General features: G+C 39.2%; 3 long non-coding RNA genes across 3 annotated transcripts in view; all 3 read left to right on the forward strand.

Moving 5' to 3' along the window:
• The first annotated feature begins 797 nt into the window (after positions 1-797).
• Positions 798-9,897, forward strand: LOC118172833. The gene is made up of 3 exons (XR_004753876.1): positions 798-917; positions 2,649-2,780; positions 9,761-9,897. It is a non-coding gene; the product is annotated as an uncharacterized LOC118172833 (long non-coding RNA).
• A 110-nt stretch (positions 9,898-10,007) lies between these two features.
• LOC118172850 lies at positions 10,008-15,097 on the forward strand. Its single transcript, XR_004753881.1, has 3 exons — positions 10,008-10,031; positions 11,679-11,795; positions 14,966-15,097. It is a non-coding gene; the product is annotated as an uncharacterized LOC118172850 (long non-coding RNA).
• A 2,820-nt stretch (positions 15,098-17,917) lies between these two features.
• Positions 17,918-21,016, forward strand: part of LOC118172837 — a 30,772-nt gene continuing 27,673 nt past the window's right edge. Inside the window, exons 1-2 of the long non-coding RNA XR_004753877.1 lie at positions 17,918-18,054; positions 19,589-19,726. This is a non-coding gene — a long non-coding RNA (uncharacterized LOC118172837). The remainder of the gene's footprint in view (positions 18,055-19,588; positions 19,727-21,016) is intronic.

Raw genomic sequence — 21,016 nt, forward strand, 5'->3', positions numbered from 1 at the left:
GGATTCCTTTTGCTTCTTGCTTTGTCCTTGTAAATATATATGCATTCATTTTCCAAAACCCAGTGAAATCTGAACATATCTTTCATTAAAGGCTCAAATTCAGTATTCTTCAGTTAAGATGTGAGAGAACCCAGCAAACCCTGAACCATCCATGGTACTTTAAGCCCCCAAATTCTCTAATCCCGTGAGTGCAGGGAAGATCTGCCCACCAACACGGAGATTCCACTTAAATTGTTTTGATGACAAGTAAACCTTTTCTATGCGTTACAAAATTTGTATCTTCTCTGCAGCATGCCACGTGTTATTTACTTGTGGGCAGATAAAAGATAATACCATCAGAATATATATTATCCATAATAAATATTAAGGATAGAGACACAAAAATGTTCCTGAAACTTGTCAACTGAAGGTTAAGGCATGAATGCCATCTACATCTGCCATTTTACTTTATTTGTTTCTTCTTTTAAATTTACAATAGAATTTGAAGTGTTTTAGAACTCCTAGGACTGTAGCAATAAGCGGAAATGGCATTAAAATCACACCATTTGATACCAGCTTCTTTTCCATTTGAATTATTAAAACAAGAATTTAACTCTACTCTTTTGTCTGTAGCACATGGATAATAATTTGTACCTGCCTCACAAGCCTACAGCATGAGAAATGCTGGATGAAGGAGTGGATATGCAAAATGGCTTTTTAATTAAAGACTCCTAGATCAAAGAGAGATTCTTGAATTGTTTAGGTTTTACTGAGATACACCAGGAAAAACAGGTTTTGCATTTCTGCTTGTTTATAGCACTACCATAACAGTGATGTTTAATCAGGAAGGAGGTCTGGTGACTAATAAAGATGAAGAAATGGTCAGAGAATGGAAATGGCCTTGGGATGGCAAGCTTGCCCAGCCAGTTATAGCACAAGTAATATTTATTGCTTTACCTTTATTACTATTGTTCTTACCTGTCCCCTCAGCCCCCCACTTTTAGTCTCTCTGAGGTGTCTGAATTGCAAGGAACATGAAGCTTACATTTCTTCTTAAGACATTTTAAAAAGATTGGCTTTCCCAACAACCTCTACATGAGTTACCTCTTTTTTACTCATCTTGCTTCTTTGGGAAGAAAGACAAGCAGATTGCCTAGGACTGTTCTACCTCAAGATTTCAATAAACAAGAAGTCCATCATCCATGCTAAATGCATTTTGGAAGAAACTTTTCTGAGCTTGTAAATATAAATGAGCTATTTCTCACTTTTTGGGGGGGGCATGGTCAGTAGCAGGCAATTGTTTGCCTGCCTTTAGTCCCAATCCAATTACCACTGAAGTTCATGAAAAGACTTCCGCTGCTTTGTAGTTACCAAATCTGGGCCTAGCATGCTGCAAAAGTACCAGAAATTAAGATAAAACATTTGCAACCCAAGTCAGTAAGCATGCCTTCAGGCACAGAGTTTGTGAACATGCCATTATTTACTGTGGTTGGGTCAGGTGATTTGTTCTTTCTTGCTCCTAATACAGAGCTACTGGCAGGATGCTTGGTATTCTGTGCAGGGCATACATTAAGACCCAGACAGAATGACAGGTAGCCAAGTATATAACAGGTTTTCTTTTCTTGGCTCATACTACCCATGCTGTCAGCTGATATGAAGGAGTAACTTCAAACAAACAAATGGCAATGAAATCCTTACAGCTGACATTACTGTTTAATATAGATAAATATTCAGGGCTGGATATTTTCTGTAAACTGACCTTTGTTTATTCGGTAAGGTCTGCAAGAGTTTGAGACTTCTGAAATATCATGCTGTATCTGTGGTTTTGGCTTTTACAAAGTCTGTTAAGGTTATATCAGATAATTATCGAACCACTTTGAATTACTAAGTATGGATTATAGAATGTCACTGCAAACTATGTGCTGTAGTAACCTGATGTTCTTCAAGAGTCACATGAAAATGGAGATGAGTTTAGTAAAGCTGTGCAACATAATTCTTATTTTCTTTGAATGGGTAGGAGTGTCAGAGATGGTGCAAACTGGCTTTTTGTTTAAATGGAAGACAGGAAAAGTGGTTCCAAGTCTCCTGCTTGGTGTCACTAGGGCATTTTTCGTGGTCTGTGCGCACAGACTATGCTAAAGGCTTTAGTGACCAGGATTTTCATAAGTTACATTGTGTGTGTCAAAACACTGATTCTTTACTGGTGGCTAAACAGTCCAAATCCTGCCTACTCTCACCAACAGCAGGAGTTAGAGGGCAAGCACAGACTAGCTCCTCATGAATCTGTCCATGCCTGACTCCAGAGCTTCTCTGCCTCCACTAAAAGTAGGTCCACTTTCCTGTGTGGTTTGAAATGTTTCTTGCACCTTCCTGCCATACACCATCACCTTCCAAAACATGCAGTCTCAGGATGCTCGCTTTGGGCAGGAGTCATCCAGACAAAGCACTGTCTCTGTCCACAGTTCATATGTTAGAAGCTAACTTTACAGGATTCAAATGAGACTGGCCAAACTAAACTTGTTTGGAAGAATAACTCTGATCATTTCCTCACCGATGACCAACTCTCTTGGATAATCAACTCATTGAGGCTTCTTCAGTCAGCCTCTTCCATCTACCATAAATAAGAAAACTTGGTGGAGTTAGCAAACCTCCTTTTTTTTTTCTTTCAGGTTAATGAATACATCACAGTGAGGATTGCAGGGCGCTTTGCAATTAGCTTGGTCGACAAGTGGCAACATGAAAGTGTGTGCTTGTCTTTGTCACCGCTGCAGGGTGCGGCTCTTCCACAATTAGAGGAATCAGTATGTTGTAACTGCTACAGTATTACGTTTTACTAAGGACCTTTGAAAATATTATTTGCTCTGCAAACTCTGGAATCGATGAGCTCTCCTGTAAAGTACACTTCCCAACATAAGCGCTATGTGCAGTGCTACAGAGTGATCAAGTAAGAGCTTCCAGAGACTTGGATATTCATTTCCAGTGGATTTATGCTGAAGTCCACCTACTATAGATCTGGCCCAAAGTGAGGCATCTTTCTATGTGCTTAGGTTCCTATTTCTGCCTTTTTTTCTGGCTTAATTTTTTAACATATTTCCTGCTAACACCTTTTGGTGATTAAGTCCTTGTCATCCTACATCCCGTGTTTGCTCTATAGGTGTAGCTTTAACACTTTTCAAATGCTCATTTTTCCTCAGAAAGGATGGCTAAGTCATATCTATAATTTTCTAGAATTCTGTGGCCTCCCAGATAGAACATTAAATGCATTAACCCAGCCCATTCTGAAGTAGTTATATTGTGCTGCAGATGAGGGTATTGAACAAAGCCCTAAGAAATCCTGATCCAAATCTTCCTTGACTTCACTTCAGTGCAGTGAGCTGGTTGTTGAACTGGGTTAATCATCTGGCCAATGCCCTACATCTTTGTGGCAAATACTCTCTTGTAATTTGAAGTTGGATTGAAATATACTGTTGGTAAAACAGATTTTTTTTTGTGGCTTGGAGGTCAGGAAAAAGATAGTTATGAAATAGTTGTTGGAAAAGCAGAAGAAATCTATCATCCAAGTAAAACAAAAACAAAACAGTCTATGCTTGTTCAGAGTTTATTTCCTTCTTCCTGTTATATATGAAAGAATTTAGACTAGAAAATGTCAAAACATACATTGCAGGTCTGTAAGAGGCGTGTATATGCATGTGGTTGGTTTAAGAGAAAGATTAACTCCTAAACTTCTGAGAAATTAAATTTGTCAGAGTTTTTAAATGGCATTTTGTAAAATCATTTCATTACGTGTAATTCCTAGGCTTAGGTGTTAGAATGCAACCAATGGAACAATTACAGCTAGCATCACCATCTTTAGCAAAAAACCTGGTTTCTCATTCACACATATTTCTGCTGATGTGGGAAAGGAAACATTCTAAATGAGGGAACATAAAAGTAGTAAATGAGCATATTTTAAATCTAACCTATTTCTGATTTGTTTGGAAACAAAAATCATTCAAGCTATGTTTCATGAGATGGACCTTACTTTTTTAACAGTTTGTCAGTTCTTTGTTAAAAGAAAATAAAAACTCTTAATACATCCTATAATACTGCACTCTAACACTGGGGTGAGAAGCTGTCTCTTATTCCTTTTAATTCGAGGAGTGCCTGGGCTATAACAGAGATAGAACTACCCTTGAGTCCTTGTAAGACTGCTATCTGAAATGCCACCAGACCAAGTCTTCCTGAGATTAATAACTCACTGGATATCTTTCTCCCGTGGAGTTGGAAGGGTCACTGCTCTGCGAGATTACAAGGAAATAGGGAGAATTGGTACAGCAGGAGTCACAGTTTTGGCTCATTCACAGCCTTGTGTAGGTGTTTAGAATGTATACAGTTCATAGTTCTGACTTCTTTACACCCAGAGCATTCCTCAACACAACACGGAGGTGGAGAATCTGACTTTAGGAGGATTTGACCTGAAATAGCTGACATAGCAAATCCCACCTGGATAAATTTTATAAAAGAGGTACAGCAGTGGCTAAGGTCTGAGTCAGAGACAGCCTGTCTTCACTTACCCTGCTGGCACAAGGGAGTGTCAGTAAAAACCTATGAAGAAGGTGTGTCCAGGAGCTTTTACTGACTCAATTTCATCTGTTATGGGTCTTCACTCTCTAAGACTCTGCACTGACTCGTTTAGAGACACCTCTGGCACATGCACCAGATGTATATGGTATTCTGCAATCATATTGTCCTCCCTTCTCCAAGCACATTTATTTCTCTTTAAATACTAGTGGGCCAAAAGAACTGATTATTTTGAAAGGTCAGACTTTTTTGAATGAAAAGGTGACATTTCCTTACATCAGAGTTTCAGCTGTAGTTAGTGCCATTTTAAATACTTGTTATTTAACTGTAGATTAACTGACAACAACAAAAATGGTCTAAACTTTTAGATAAATCAGCATTTGCCTTTGTACTTTACTTTCTGTTTCTAATTCATTATCTTTCCCCTTAATTTTAAAGTTATAAAGTGCCTTGCATTTATAGAATTATTACTCTCTGTAGTATATACAAACCGATCATTTTCTCTTCCAAAAATCAAATACTCTAAAAGCAATTAAAATAGTTTTTTGTTTGTTTGTTTGTTTGTTTGTTATCAGAAATCCAAATAATTAAAGACTGCACTGTAAAACCTCACAAAACAGCACATATTTAAATTCCATGCAATGAAAACTGTGAATCGTCATAGGAGAAGTGATGAATACTCTCCTTGCAGCCAGTTAAGCATGCTGGGTATTCGTCTCTCTTTAAGTGGTAGATTCTAAGACTAATAATGTTTTTTTTTAGAGTTAATTGGAGTTCTATCAGTGGTCGCTTTCACGTCAATATACACTCTCTATGAAAGTTATTCTCCCCAACAAGAGCTCTCTCTAGCCATGGTCATCATTATGAGGAGCTGACAGTAGACAACATGATCCACATCCTGCTGCTGGCTTTACTTTTAGAAACCAGTTAATCATTTCAACTCTTTTTGCCCTACCTAAGCATCACAAAATCGGACACCATTAAAACTAGATGTTTTGCTGCTGTCACTCAGTAGTTCACTTCTGGTGTTTTCATCTATGGCTTCCAACAGAAGATTTTTTTTTTTCTTCAAAGCTCAGATTAGTTGGACAAACAATTGGAAAGAGCTGAAACTCAGAAGACATTAGAGTTCATTCTGAGGAAATTCTTCATATTCTTGTCTCTCAAGCTGTCAAAAATGTTTAGCCACAGAATCTTTTTATTAGTTTATTTTGAAAGGGCTAGGTAAAATGTAATGCACAGGGATCTGAAAGAGAAGGATTATTTTCAGGTAGACTAAAGTTAACAGTCACACTATGGCATGGAAGAATCTGTAATGCTTTTAGAGAACACAGAATGTTAGCACGCAAACTAAGATTTTGTTAAGAAGAAAAAATAGTTACATCAACTTTCAGCAGCTAAGCTGACCATTTGCAAGCAGAGAGGCAAGGTTTTAGGCTGTTTTTGATTTTTGCAAGAAATGAATTAGACCAAAACCTAGCATAGAATGAAAAATATATTTTAGTCTTTACTTGAGGTTATCCTACAGCTGGGGAGAAAAGTGGGTTATCTGGTGTCTACTCCAGTTCAAAGAACTAGGGAAAGAAAAATAAAACCACAACAGTCTGACAGCTCCCGTCTGAAAAAGAAAATCACAATAAGGGGCACAATATTTAAAATGTTTTTTGTTGTTGTTGTTTTTATTATTTATTTATTTTTTTAATTTAAGTGTATTTTATTTAAGGTGTGAAGAAGGGATTATATGTGGAATACATTTTATATTAATTCCAATTTACGTTTATATTTTTCAGATGGATATAAAATTCTTAGTTGTTAATTTTCATTTTCCATAGTTATCAAGAACTCTTTCGAGCATACCCTGATAGTTGACTTGCTGTTTGTAAAATGCTCTGACCATCAGAGAATCTAGATACTGCTGGCCTGAGATTGTTTCTCAAATTAATGATCAGGTATTTGCATATGTGGTTCCTCTGAGGTCAGCAGATATTTCTGTGCCGAGTGTTTCCATACAGCATGGCACTATAGTTATCAGTCAAGTGCTAAAGAAGTCCCCTGGATAACTGACAGAGTTAGAGCTGCATCGGTGTGCCACTGCGTTTGGACTGGTCAGTCCTACAGGGACCAGGCAACTTAATGAAGGCAGAGCAGCATGCTAATGGACTAAACTCTTTGCACGGCCAGGCTCGTACCTCTGTGCAGTACTGCCCTGAGCCAAGCAGAACAACCTGTTCAGGGATGTCTGCAGTGAGGTGCAATGCACTGTACACATACCTTGATATTATTCAAGCTGACCAAAAAACAGTGGATTCCAGCCATATATTGAAGAAATTACTGTGGACGCTGGGGCAGGCAATGAATGCCCCATCTGATTCCCTACGTCCCTGATACTGCAGCTTCTGTTAGACTGAGACTGTAGAGACAGAGAATAAAGGTTGGGAAAAGAGGAGAAAAAAGTATGTAGTAACCATAAACCTCTTTGGAAGATTGTTCTCTATATTCATTAGATTTAACATTTGTATGAACTGTCTGGTAATGTAATCCACTGTAAGTACATTTAACTCCTGACAGCATGAAAGCCAGACCTGGGCAGAAGTTAATATAAGCTTGTTTTCAGCCTTGAATGGAATGAAATTGGTTTGGAGAGCTCATGCTGGTGTATTACATGCCATGGGAATCATTCTATGAGTACTTGTTACATAAAAGTCTCCTTAATAATACAAACAAAAGCTATAAGAACATGTGGGTTTACTGAACGTGGGTCAATAGAAATGGCACTGCCTGAATTCTGTATCTTTTCTGATTAATTTAGCAACAGATACATTCCATATATTGGAGCTCTTACATGGGGAAGACAGATTGAGCATCACCATATTCCTTATACAGGATTAATTTTCCCTCTTCTACCTTGTTGTCATCAACACTCATAATTTATATTTTTCCTTGGGACTTGTAATCTACCCACCAGATAAACCTGCCAACCTGCCAATTAGTTATACCTCATCCAACAGTCAGGAACTTGTACAGGGCACGAAGAGGGAAGTGTAAAAGGCTGAGGATCAGATTTAAGATCTACATGTGAGTTAAGACTTTGGCCTTAGCAGGTCAAAGGAGGTGATTTTTCCCTTCTGTTCAGCATTGGTGAGGCCATACCTGAAGTACTGCGTGCAGTTCTGGGTTCCCCAGTACAAGAGAGACGTGCTACTGGAGAGTCCAGTGAAGGGCCACAGAGATGGTTAAGGGACTGGCACATTTTTCACAAGAGAAAGGCTGAGTGATCTGGGACTGTTTAGCCTAGAGAAGGCTTAGGGAAGATCTCAACAATATATACAAATACCTGAAGGGAGCATGCAAAGGAGCCAGGCTCTTTTCAGTGGTACCCAGGGACAGGACAAGAGGCAATGGGCACAAACTGAAACATAAGCAGTTCCATCTGAGCATCTGGAAGCACTTCTTTACTGTGCCAGAGGTGGAGCACTGGCACAGGTTGCCCAGAGAGGTTGTGGAGTCTCCCTCCTTGGAGATCTTCAAAAGCCACTTGGACTTGGTCCTGGGCAACTGGCTCTAGGTGTCCCTGCTTGAGCAGAGGGGTGGCACAAGATAACCTCCAGAGGTCTCCTCCAACCTCAGACTTTCTGTGATTCTGTAATTCTGTGATTGACTTTCATTATTATTTCTCCAGTTTGGATCACGCAGCAGCTGAGTTAAAATTAGAAGCACACAAACACCATCAGTTACCAAATCAGGGCCTACTTTGTTACTGATTTCTGTAGTGGTGGTGTATTTCAGGAATTAACTGCACACACATTCAGGAAACCAAGCTCACAAGTCAGAAAGTCCTCTCCTTCTAGACCAAATGAAGTTGACTCCTCCATATGGTATGCAGCAGGAACGACGCTCTTATCCTCTCAGGTAATGAATGATGAGGGGAAAATGAAAGAACTGCTTTTCCCCCAAGTCACTAAATGGTTCTTTCATTATTGCTTATTTATGCCATACAGTAAGAATTTACATTCTTTTTCCATGCTATCATCAGTACTTCAGAGTCCTTTTTACAAACTCAGCATCTGAAAATGAGCAAAGTTAAAGGAAAAAAGTACTTTTAATTTCATATGATTTGCTGGCACCTCTACTAATGAAGTAGAAATACCATAAAATTCAAGTATTTTGTTATTGCTAATAGTATGCTGAAAGTCTAATCTTGTTTTACATACACGTGTAGCTGAAAACCGGAATTTTGCATATTCTCCCTTTGTTCATGAGATCATTTATGTTCTCTTTTCCATGATCCATTTATTTTAGATTTATTTCCATTTTCCTTCTGTTCCCTTCAGCACATATATTGTGGGCCTCTGCTCCTCACAGGTCTCTGTTTTAATGCTTTTCTCTTGGCACAACCATTTGAGGATTGATCCAATATCTCCAAACACAGCAATAATCTTCCTGCAATCTTTCTGTTAGCTTCAGAAGGTCTCAGGGGAGGCTTGTGGGTTTTAGAGTCCTTCCCTTCCCTTCCCTTCCCTTCCCTTCCTTTCCCTTCCCTTCCTTTCTGGTCCAAACCTTTCCCAGGCTGAGTTCTCACTGTGAAGAAGTTGTGTTCCGAGATAGCATCACCCAGAGCAGTGTGGCAGGTTTTATTGAAGGAATTATGACTTCACTAGAAGTGTGAAGGTAAGTCTCTGGATCTTGGCACTTCTGCTGCGTGCTTTAGTCTACAGGACCAAATGACCTACAGAACCCAACTCCCCCAAATGTCAAAGGACTTCTCAAACAAATTAGTCTTCATCACACCTGTAAAAGGCAAATAAAGCCAGCACACATAGCACATATACCTGACTATGAAAGGAGTATACTATGATCAGCTGTTGGAGGTGCCTATGGTACCTTCAGATAGTTAGAGATCATCCTTTGAAATCTGCTCTCGGCTCTACCAAAGCCTGTCTGTCTAGCCCATCTGGTTGAAGCACACCCCTCTTTCTCCTGGCTGCGTGGTTTCAGAGGCTGTGTTTTTGCAGAAGCCAGCAGCTCTGCACAACTCACAGTTGCATCAGACCTTAAATACGTGAAACATTTAGATGACTGCACACCTCAGATAACAGAGGGTGACTGGCCTAGGCCTGTCATTTATTGAGATGGCTGAAAATGATTCTTCAGTCTGTGCTTGATGTATTTGACAATCTAACTTGCCAACAGTTTCCCATGTATTTTCTCTTTCTTGTGACAGGAACAAGCTGCGGGGCACACCTCAGGCTGCTCGTCCTGCTGGGCTTCGAGGAATTATGGTGGAAGGGGAGACATGCAGGTGCAGTAGTCATCGGATTCCCTACGTGTCAGACCTGGAGTATGATCACCTCATTAGCAACCCAGTGTCCTGTAAGGAGCAGGTTAGAGTGGTCTGGGTCTCATCTTCACAAACAAATAAGGATCCTAGTGAAGGCGAAATACAGCAGCTGTGTGAAAGAAAGAACAGACACAGAAGTATGCCTTGTGCCCAGGTGGGTTTTAACAGACAGTAGATAGTTTTTCCAACATATGGTTGAAAACTTTAAAGATTCTTTGGGGAATAGTTTTCTATTTATCTGGTTGTTAAATATATGAAAAGTGGTCTCAACAGAAACATCTAACTGGCACCAACTCCAAATATGTATTCTACAGGAAAATTAATGTAAAAACAAAACAAAACAAAACAAAACAAAAACTTCCAAAATGGAAAAAAGTTGAGAAATCCTAGATTTTCCTACAAAAAGGACATTTCAAAACAAACTGTTTCTGAAAATGGAATATTATTTGGATCCATATCTTTGAAGACGGAGAAAATCACTATCCCTGTCTTAAAGGAATTCCTCACATCATTCTTTTTTGTAGGAGAGCTGAGGGAGCAACCCTGAATAAACCCTTGATGTAGAGTAGGGGCCTCAAACATTCATTAATAAAACCTAGAAAGGAAATATACAGAAATAAATAAATAAATAAACAAACAAATAAATAAAAAATAGAAAGGAAATATACAGCAAAAAATCTTTGTGTAAGTCTGTATTTAGAAGGACTGGAAATAGGACTAAGATAAAGTTTGGAAGGGCAAAGAAGTAAGCTATAGGTAATACAATAAATTATTTTATAGTAGAGAATGTTTTTTGTTTTAGTCCTCAGGATATTTTTTATTATTATAATTACCTTTAAATTTCCCAATAAAGGTATCAGAGGAAGTGGTAGCATAGACTCAACATTTTTACCATCTCGTCATCTCAACTTAGTTGGCACAACGGTAAACATCAGTGACTGTTGTATTCAAAATCTTCCCCTTGTCACTAGACATTAGTTGACCTGCACTGACATTAAAATATTAAGAAGATTTGAGTTGTAGATGCAGCCTCAATTCCAATTAAGGCATCAAAATGACTTTTTTTTCAGTGTCTTATTTATCCATTCCTTCAGAAACTATTTACACAGTAGCTATCATTTCTGATTTGTATTTGAAAAGTTGGCATACAAGAGGTCATACTGTGGCTTTCATGAAGTCTTTGGGAAAAAGCTATGCATTTCAGCACTAGCAGGATTTTTAATCCAAGAAGCAGAAAATCTAAATTTGAAATAAATACCTATATTTTATGTAAAGAGAAAAAGGAAGAAAGTAAGGGTGTTTTCAGATCTAAATTTTCATATTGTTCTTTCCTCCTGAAAGCCTGGCCTCAAAACCCATTTGGGAAATGGGTGGAAAAAAAACGTGGAAAAAAAACGACTTGTGCATTGTTTCCTTGTGTCACCGTGTGGTGTCCTGTAGGTGGCCCCTGCTCACTAATGGCTTTTGAAAGACTTTTGAAAGTGAGGGTTCCAGAGGTTTATGACAAAGTCATACAGGAGTATCACAGCAACTAGCTACCACCCCTGCTATCATAACCATGGATCTGATTTTACAAATCAGAAGAGCAGTTTCTTTTGAGAGAAACAGACTCACAAATAGAAATTGAGAAATTTAGAAGCTCCTGTCACCAAATACATAGTGTGAAGAACCATTGCTACGTGGTCTGACGGAGAAAGGTAATTCAACTGAGTTCTTAAGGACTTGTTTGGAAGGAATGCACTGGTCAGGCAAAATTGACCACCTACTTCATTATATAATTGTGCTTCCCTTCTTGCTTTAGGGTTGTCTGGATTCCTTTCGCCTCCTCAAATATGACATCGCCTCTGCAGATGCATTTACAGATCATAGAGGTTCCCTATTGAAACAGAGACATAATGTAGCTCCTGGCATGTTTTTGGTATGTTAAAAATATTGCAGTCAATTATTTAACTTCTAATGCTATTACTGTGATCTGGTTACAAATGAGTGACTCTGGGATTGCCACATGTCGTGAATATTTGTGCCAGCAGGAGAGCAGATTGCTAGTCTGCCTTCTGCAGAAGTACAGGCTGTCACCCCAGCAGCCCAAACTCTTTGTGTTAGCAGTTCAGGATTTACGATGCATCAGGTCATTCTCTTTCTACTTGCAAAGGGCAGGAAGCACATGCTACTTGCCACAGCATTAGAAAACGAACATTATTTCTTCCCGTGGACTCCAGTAATTAGATGTATCCATCTATGCACTTAACCCCATTTATGCTTCATCTGTGGCAAAAAGCCTTCAAGCACACCACACAACGCTGTGTTTCAGTATTTAAAACAACAACAACAACCTTCCATTTTACAACATTCTCAGAAGTACCTTTTGAAAATCAGAAAAATGTCTAAGAAGAAGCATGGACTAAAGTTAGTTTTAAGTACTTGTGTATTTTTCATATGTGGTCTGAAAGCATTAAAATTCCTTGCAAGTGTTTAATTCGTTTTTCATAGGTGATTTGTTCCATTAAAGTTTTGCATACAAAACATGGATTGCTTGTCTTGAAATACATTGCTGTTGTAACTCTCTGAGAAAAGGATTCTCCAGGTCTTGTTCACCTCTGTTGCAAGCTGTTATTAGGCTATCTTGTTTTGCATCTCACAGAATTGCGTTATAATTGGATTTTCATAATCCTCACATCTTTTCATAAACAACAGTACAAATGGTGTTTAACTTGGTTATTTTAATCACTTTTTCCCAGTAGGAGAGAGTCCCCACTCATTAATGTTTGATTATTCTTTGTCTACCTTCTTAATAATGGTAAGGAGCACGTACTGCTTCCTGTGTTTGCTTTATAACCTTGTAGCAGCGACCATGGCATTAGAAGATCTTTCAAATATCTTCTCATCTCAGCTACTTCAAAACTAAGGCTATTTCTGTCGGGTAGGAACGAGCTATTCCTGCACCAAGAAACAATTCTCTACATGAAAACACCCATCTGTGATGAACTCCTCTGTCCACTGGGTGACACCAGCAGTCCATCTGACATTGCTTAGCTGCCTATAGAGCCACGGAATACATATCTGAAGATTAAATTCTTAACCACTCAGCTTCTTTTATCTTGACAGTACTAATAATGATTTCTTCCTCTCTGGTGGCAAAGTGATATAAATAATTAGAAAAAGCAAGATGTGGAAAAACAAAACAAAACAAAACAAAACTTCTTCCAATCCCACTACTTGTACAAAGTGGGAAAATAGCCTGTAAAATCACAATCAGCTGAGGGTCTGTTGCAGAAAAAGATAGGGATTACATTTTTTAGTATGAATAACCCACAACTGAGAATGAGAATAATTGTTAGCAGCTCTGAGGATCTCATTTAACCAATTACAGAGGTGTGTTCTGATTCTGTTCTGTTACCTTCTTGCATTCCCACGTGGAAAGGATTTATTATTTTTGAAAGAAAAATCAGGATAATAAGTAATGTTTTAGGTTTCACAAACTGACTACCCTTAGAACAGCTCTTAGCCTTCTCTAGTTTTAAAAACAATTTAAAGACATCATATGGTATATGTGCAGCTTTGATTTTTTTTTTTTACTTCACCATTAATTCACTGCTACAAAGATAAGACACCATCATAAGCTCGGTTTCTGTCAGTACTAAGACAGACAGATAGAAACAAAAGATATATGAGGAGTAAAACCTGAAACCTAATTAGCCTGTTATCATGGTCATAATTACTGCTTTTAAAAACTGAATGATAAAGGCAAGGTGGCTAGTTCTTTTGCTTGAACAAGACACTAACCATTGTTAAAGGAAGAATGGAGTTTGTTTTTAGAAGAAATATGTTAATAGGTTTTTCTTTGATGCTACTAATGCCTCTCAGATGACAAATAATAGAGCAAATAAAGAGTCTCAAGGGCACGAGCCTATTTCACTGTGTTACAACCCCTACAACGTTTCAAATGACAACCAAACAGGGAACATCCTGTAAGGATGGAGCTGCCTTGGCTGTTTCCAGGGAGCTGCCTTGGCTGTTTCCATCCTGAAGCAGGTCCCAGTCAGCCCACCCAGCTGCTACTGTGCTCAGCCAGAACAGATTTACCCACCACAGTTCCATGGGACTGGCTCTGAAGGGCAAGACTTGACCAAAGAAAGCCACACCGTCCGAGTACAAGCGTTCTCTATGGAGCGCAGTACACTGAGGAAAGCTGCCAGAGACAGCAGCTCCATCTCGCCTCATGTTATCTGCATTCTTCATTGACTTGCAAAGACTGTGAGGACGACAAGAAGCTTTAAGTTGCAACTCTGCCAGAAGTCACAAATCAGAAAGGGCCACAGCATTTTGCATAGTTACTTCCACAGCACTTCAGAAGTCAAATGATAAATATTAAGAAGTTATGGAACCTATAATGGGCCATTGCTCTTTTCTACTGGACAGCAGCACTACCTCTGCTGAAGAACCGGGACCAGCCTGCTTGCAGTTTAGAAGTACTAATTGTTAAGAACGAAGTCACTACATTTCGGGTAGAATACAACTCTCACTTTTTTTTTTTTTTTTTTTTTTTTTGTAGTTCTGAAAAATCTGTAGTGTCATAGAGAACAAAATTCCAGGTGACACTCGCCTGTCTGCAATGCTCAAATCTGATCACAGAAGGCTCCAGAGGGATCATGCACGGCCCAGTAATTGATAACCAGTTGTAGTATGAAATGAATTGTCAATAAATTTACATGGGGGAAAAGAATCATAATTACTAGTCAAAGATGGACACAGTAGCTGTTCACACTAAAGAAAGAGGCCTAAGATTCATCTGCAGGCATACCTCTGAAAAATTCTGATCAGTCATCTGCAGTGGTCACAGTACAAGCCAAATGTTTAGTAAAAGGGTGAATATAACAGGAAACATTCTTGAGATTGTGATACACAGCACGTGACTGTCTTCACCACATCTCAAAAAAGGATTTAACATGGAATGGCTGTTCATATAAGGAAGGACTAAATAGGGCAACTTACAAAAGTAACTGAGACGAGGTACAAGAAAGCTTTATGGAGAAAAAATAGTGTGGCAAAAGAATAACAAGTAATCTTTCATTGTTTCTTAAATCACAGGAATGATCAAGCACCAATGAAAAGATAAACAGCAGATTTAAACCAAAAGGAAATTCTTCTTCTCACAGCACATCATTAAACTGTGGAGCTATTTGCCACAGGATGTTGTGGAGGCCAAAAGTATAAGTGTGTTCGAAATGGAATTAGATACATTCCTGAAGGTTAGCTCCATTGGCAGCTATCAACACGATGCCCCAGACACAGCTTTTGGTTAAGGAAATCCCTGAATTGTTAACTACTTATGGCTGGCAGTCACAGAGTAAGACTTTCTTATAAATGCTCTTCCACTCCTCGTTCAGCTACCAGCCTCTTGTAGGGACAGGATACTGGATGAGCCAGATGAGCCTTTGATATAATCCTGTGCAGCTGTTTTCATACCAGTATATGCAATGTTGTTGCTTTTTGGGTAAAACTTCAGTAAAAGTATTAGGGGGCAAAAATGCAGAGTTCATGAAAAGAATGTTCTTTGCCTCTGGAATCATCTTCATCTACATATATCAAACATTTTAATTTTGTATTGTTTTAGGTAGCAAAGCTTCCATAAAGCAAAAGTAATGTCCCCAGGAGGGGAATGTCTCTTTCAAATTGTGTAAAAGTAGGATTAAAAATGTACTTAATTTTACATGTTTTCTTCTTGAGGCACATAACTAGTTTCCTCTGGTATAACACCCATGGGAATTTCCTCAAATGACCAGGAAAAAAAAAAAAAAAAAAAAGATTCAAAATGAAACACAATTGTCCTCTGTGTTTAATGAGTCAAAAGGCTAACCCTAGTACACTCAGAAGAACAGAGTCCATCCTTAATTTCCTACTAAAATAACTATTGTTTAACTAAATAAATAGAAGTGAGTTAGAGAGAAGGAATTTGTGGCTTCAAAAAAAAAAAAAAAAAAAAAGAATTAAGTTCAAGTTTTAATCTACATATTGGGCAAGAAGGAAATGTTGTATGACATTAACCATTTGCTTTTAGTCAGCTCTTATAGTCTTAGATGCCTCGAGGAAGTCATTTTGCAGAAGCATCACAATAACGCACTTGCTCCCAGGGGCAGTTGCTTCTCTCTGATCATGGCATCGACTTCCTGCCATATGGACAACCCCCCTCTCTCCCCCTGCCCCCAACTAAAGATCTCTGGGCAGTTTCTGTGCCTTCAAAATGTTAGGAAGCTGTAGGTTTGAGGGGCAGGAGGTAGAAGGGAACCAAAGTTTTGTTGCTCATTTTTTAAAAATTATTATTATTATTATTAAATTTATTATTATTATTATTACAAGTTTTCGCTTGCACCATGGCCATGCAGCCACAGACTGAAGACAGATACTTTTGATCACAGACTCCGCTTATCCCAGGTAACATCGCAGATCACTGAGCTGTCCAGCAAGGAGCAGTGCACCTGGTTTGTGCCATCGGTAACTCTCTGCTAAGTGTGAAACACAGACAGAAGGCCTCGGAATATGCGAGGAAGCCAGAAGAGGAAAAATAAAAAGGAAACAAAGCGGGGACAAAGGTTTCCCTCAGTAACACCTGTTGGATTAGCTATTAGTGGTAAAACACATGCACACCTAAAAACAGACATCCACAGAGAAATCAGCCATCCAACCATAGATACAAGGCCCAGGATGAAGTGCAGGAGAATTTTATTTTATTTTTTATTTTTTCCCGGAAAATGTAAATATGCACAAGACTCCAGAAAAGTCAGGTGAAACCACAGTCTGACCTTGGTATCTCCTGAACTTCCCTGTCCCCAGCCAGCATTCTGGCATGCATGCTTCAGATGAAACAAAGAATTATTGAAACTCACTAGTGACTTTGCTGGTGCCATTTCCAGACTGCTACAGGTTGAAAATACTGAGGTAGCATAACAAAAAGGGGCATTGCGCATTTCTAGTGGTTGTACAAGGCAAATTAAACCAGCAGTATGAGAAATTTCACAGATGAGGTTTTCATAATTCTTGCCCCCTGAAGAATGGAATACTGTCCTGAAAAAGGTGAGGGAAAGTCACAGAATCACAGAATTTTCTAGGTTGGAAGAGACCTCAAGATCATCAAGTCGCAGCAATCAATTTCATTCCAGCTGATCTCAAGATCCAAAACCTTTAAAGGAAGACTGGGTTCTATAATTGCATTTGCCTTGCAGCTGACTGAAGCCTTGCCAGCTTCTTAAGTGCACTCATTACGATACAGGCTGAATGTTTTCAGCTGATTCTGCAGCTTATAAACAGCATGAAAGGAATTTGTGCTACATCAGGCCATTCAGTGAATTTGGACTTCTCTGGATTCAGGAGTTGAATGGGAATCTTCTGGGAATACCATTCAAAATTCTCTCTGCCATTTTCTGCTGCAGATAATCAAGATGACAATGTTTTTTAGTATTTTTTTTTTTCTAGTAAAAATAGCACTTACAAAATGAGCTCAGGATGTGGAATCCTCTATTTATATGCAGAACCAACCTTTATGCTCAGAAACTATTTGTACTGTTTTCTGTTTCACAAAAGCTATTTTGGAAAGGCCATAATCAGAAATTTACAGGATTATCAGCCTCCGTGCTTCTACTGCTCTTGGCTTCTTTGATTAAGAATGCTGATTTGCTCATTGACAAGTGATTTGCTTGTTTGCTTATTAACAATTAAAGTGTTCAAGATCTAATTCCAAATTATTCAACCCGAGCAGCCATCAAACAATGACTTTTTTTTTTTTTTTTTTTTTTTTTTTTTTTTACTGGCATCCTACTGAACAAGCAGCTCTTGTTTAGATGTAGTTTGGCAGACCTTCTGCAATGACAATGACAGTTCTTCATGTCCTTCATAGTCTAGAAACAACCTCAGGAGGTCACCACCTAGCCTGGCCATTTTCACCAGTACACAATCAGCTGTGTCTGTGCTATTACTGACATGAGAGATGGTGCAGTTGGAAATTCAGAGATCTACAAAACAGACCTCTAGACCTGAATCAGTTTTCTAGAGTCTTTCATAGCCCCTGGCGAGAAACAGGCACTTCCACACTGTGCATCATCTTCTTCCAGGGCATAATGGAAGTGGGTCAAATGAATCACACGCTGGAAATGCCAGTTTTTCTCCGTGGGATTCAGATGTAGGTGAGGTGAATTCAACTCTTGCTGTTCAACCTGTTTGTAAAGTCTTAGTGATAGAGAAGCCATGATATTCTGACAAAATTATATCCAAATGCTTTGTGCTCATATTGCTTGTCAGGTTTTCCTATTTAATTTTTCTTCCTGCAGTTAAAGCCCATTAGCTCTCGCTCTGTTTATCACAGACAAAGAAAACAGACTGCTGGCTGTCTTTCTGCAGCAAATCATACGTACCTTCTGTCTCCCATAACTATGCTCCCACAGTCTTCACTTCTGAATACTAAACAGGCACAGTTTATGCAACCTTTCTTTATAGGTCATATTTTCTGGAGCTCTGGTCATTCTCTCGGCTTTCCTGCAGATTCTTGCTGGATGAAACACCTTTGGCCACTCCAGCCCTGCTAGGCTTACAAGTTATGCTTTGTATTTTACAGGTTAGATACTTATTTGCACATGCCACAGTGATGTAAAAATCATATGTCACCATCAGCACAGATAATCTGAAACACGAAAAGGACAGCTCAACCATCTTGTTTGTCATCACCAGCCCAAGAAGGGCAGTACTACAAAGCCCAAACAGATAACAAAGTCTGCATTAGATTCATTTCAGCTCTGGCAATTACATTTAAATGAACTTTACAGTGATGTTTTTTTTTCTTTTTTTTTTTTTTTTTGCCTTGAACATCTAAATGCATATATCCACATTAGTTTGTCCAATGGCTTCTCTAAGGGGCAGTGTGAATCGATAGAATTCTTTCCATAGTATAACTATGGGAAGATTGCTAATCTGCATGAAGTATTCCTAGACAGAAGGAAGAAGGAAATTAACCTTGAGAATGACTGTGTCAGTCAAGAAAAGAAGGGCAAAGAGACCCTGTGATAACTTTAAAGACAGTCCCATTTCACTCCTTCAGCCAGCTGGAAAGATGCAGGGCACATAAGGAGAAAAGTATGGGCTGAGCTTCCCAAATCCCCTCCTGTGGATTGCCTAATGTCTGTGTTTAACATTTAAAAGTTCCCCTTCTCCAAAAGGTTAAAAGGAATCAGAACTGGTATATATATATATGCTTACAAAACCAACCTACTCTTGCCAGTAACAAAACATTTTTCATTTTGACTTTTTTTTTAATGTTCTGACATATTGCTGCTCTGAAGTTCAGAATTTCATTAGTATTTAAGTTCATCTTTGACCTTTCACCTTTTTATGTGGAAGAATTAATCAGGGAGGAAAAAAAAAAATAAATAAATAATAAAAAAAAAAATTCCTCTTTGCCCTGGCTTGCTTATTATGACTCCCTCAAGAATTTCTGTCTGAGGCCATTTGCCAGAACTATGTTTAGCCCTGAGAGGAGAAAGAACCTCTCCCCGCTCCAAAATGCAGCTCTCCAAATTTATCTCTTGCCCTTCATCAAAGGCTTGATCTTTATAATACTCTGGATAAATGCCCTTTGCTACAGCAGTTTACATCTATGGAGAGAAGTTGACCTTTGGAGATGCCTGCTCACGAACTTTATGATTCTACAAATCCTGTGTGTTTTAGGCATGAACCAAGCTGGAAAGATACCCCATTGAAGATTAAATTCTTACTTATGCCATAAAACGCCAACCTATGAAAGTGACGTGCTACTGAGGCCATAAGAGTGACAGGAACTGGAAAAGCACTGGAAAACTTTGACTGGTAACATTTACATATTATGCAAGCAAAGCAACGTTGAAAGCAAAGCAAAGTTGCAAGCACGCTTGAATTTTATGCTTGGAGGCACAAACTGATGGCTTGTGGTGGCAGGATAAGGAAATTCCTCCACGTTGTAACCCCGCGGAATCAGCCAGGTGAATTGCAGTGGAGGGGCTACATTCCTCTGACAGGGTTGGTGACTGCCAGGGGCAGCCTTCTCTTCTGCATTCTCTTAGAAAGGTTTCAGTGCATTCTGTATTAACGCATCAGATCATCTTTGCAGTAGATTTACCACCGCTCCTGTCAGCCTCTGTGTTTGGTACAATTACAGAACAAATGCAGAAAATAGCAACATTATTTTCAGGCTTTCAAAGCCTCTGTGGGCAATCCTGCAGTGGCAGAAGGTTCCTTCCTTATCTACTTGTTACAGTTTTAATAGCCACACTGGAAGAGAGTCAGAGCTCTGAACCAAATAACAAAACCGGTACCTACCCACCGCGTTTGGGCAGTAGGACAGCGCCAGTGGTTAAACAAGGCCGAGAGGAGAGGAGTGTTGTGTGTTGCTTCCTTATCAATCTGGCAGTGGGGAGCACTTAGATAGGAGAACACAAAGCGTAAGGGCTTGCAGCAGGAAGAGGAAGCTAATTCAGGTTATTGGGATGGGGAACACGATGGCTGGAACAGACCAGGGAGCGGTGCCCAGACCGAAGCACAAATTGCTGGCGTATGAAGCCGAGGCAGTAAGCTGGGCTACGGGTGGCCAGAGGTTTCTTGTCTTGCTCTTTGTGCTCCCCCACCACGGACAAGGAAAGAGCATGTAGAATCGAGGGAGAACAATAACAGACACAGAGGAGAAGTATGAGAAACTGGATGTCAGATTGGAAGGATCTGTGTAATGAGAATATGGTAAGGAAGGGGATGTGAGACCAGCCTAAGAAGGTCAGCTATGGGAAGCAAGATAGCGCATGGATTACAAATAAAAAGGGAGAAGCAGGGCAAGAAACATATGTATAAAGCATGAGCAAGAAACTGAAAAGAGGGTAGGAAAATCAAGAGAGAGTCAGGAAAATCAGATTGTATGAAGGCAACGTTTACCTCAAGAGAAGAACACATAGACATGAAGCGTTACAGCCACAGAATCAGTAGCCAAGACCAAATTTTATTGTACTTTACCCCAAGGAGAGCTTATGGGATTCCCTTTCTTGTGATGCTGACACTACTCACAACATTTGATTTAAGCAAGGGAGCACAGAAATGAAGACCTGTATTATCACAGTGCAATGGTGAGCATGT

This window comes from Oxyura jamaicensis, chromosome 1 (assembly GCF_011077185.1).
Source record: "Oxyura jamaicensis isolate SHBP4307 breed ruddy duck chromosome 1, BPBGC_Ojam_1.0, whole genome shotgun sequence".
Lineage (NCBI taxonomy): Eukaryota > Metazoa > Chordata > Aves > Anseriformes > Anatidae > Oxyura > Oxyura jamaicensis.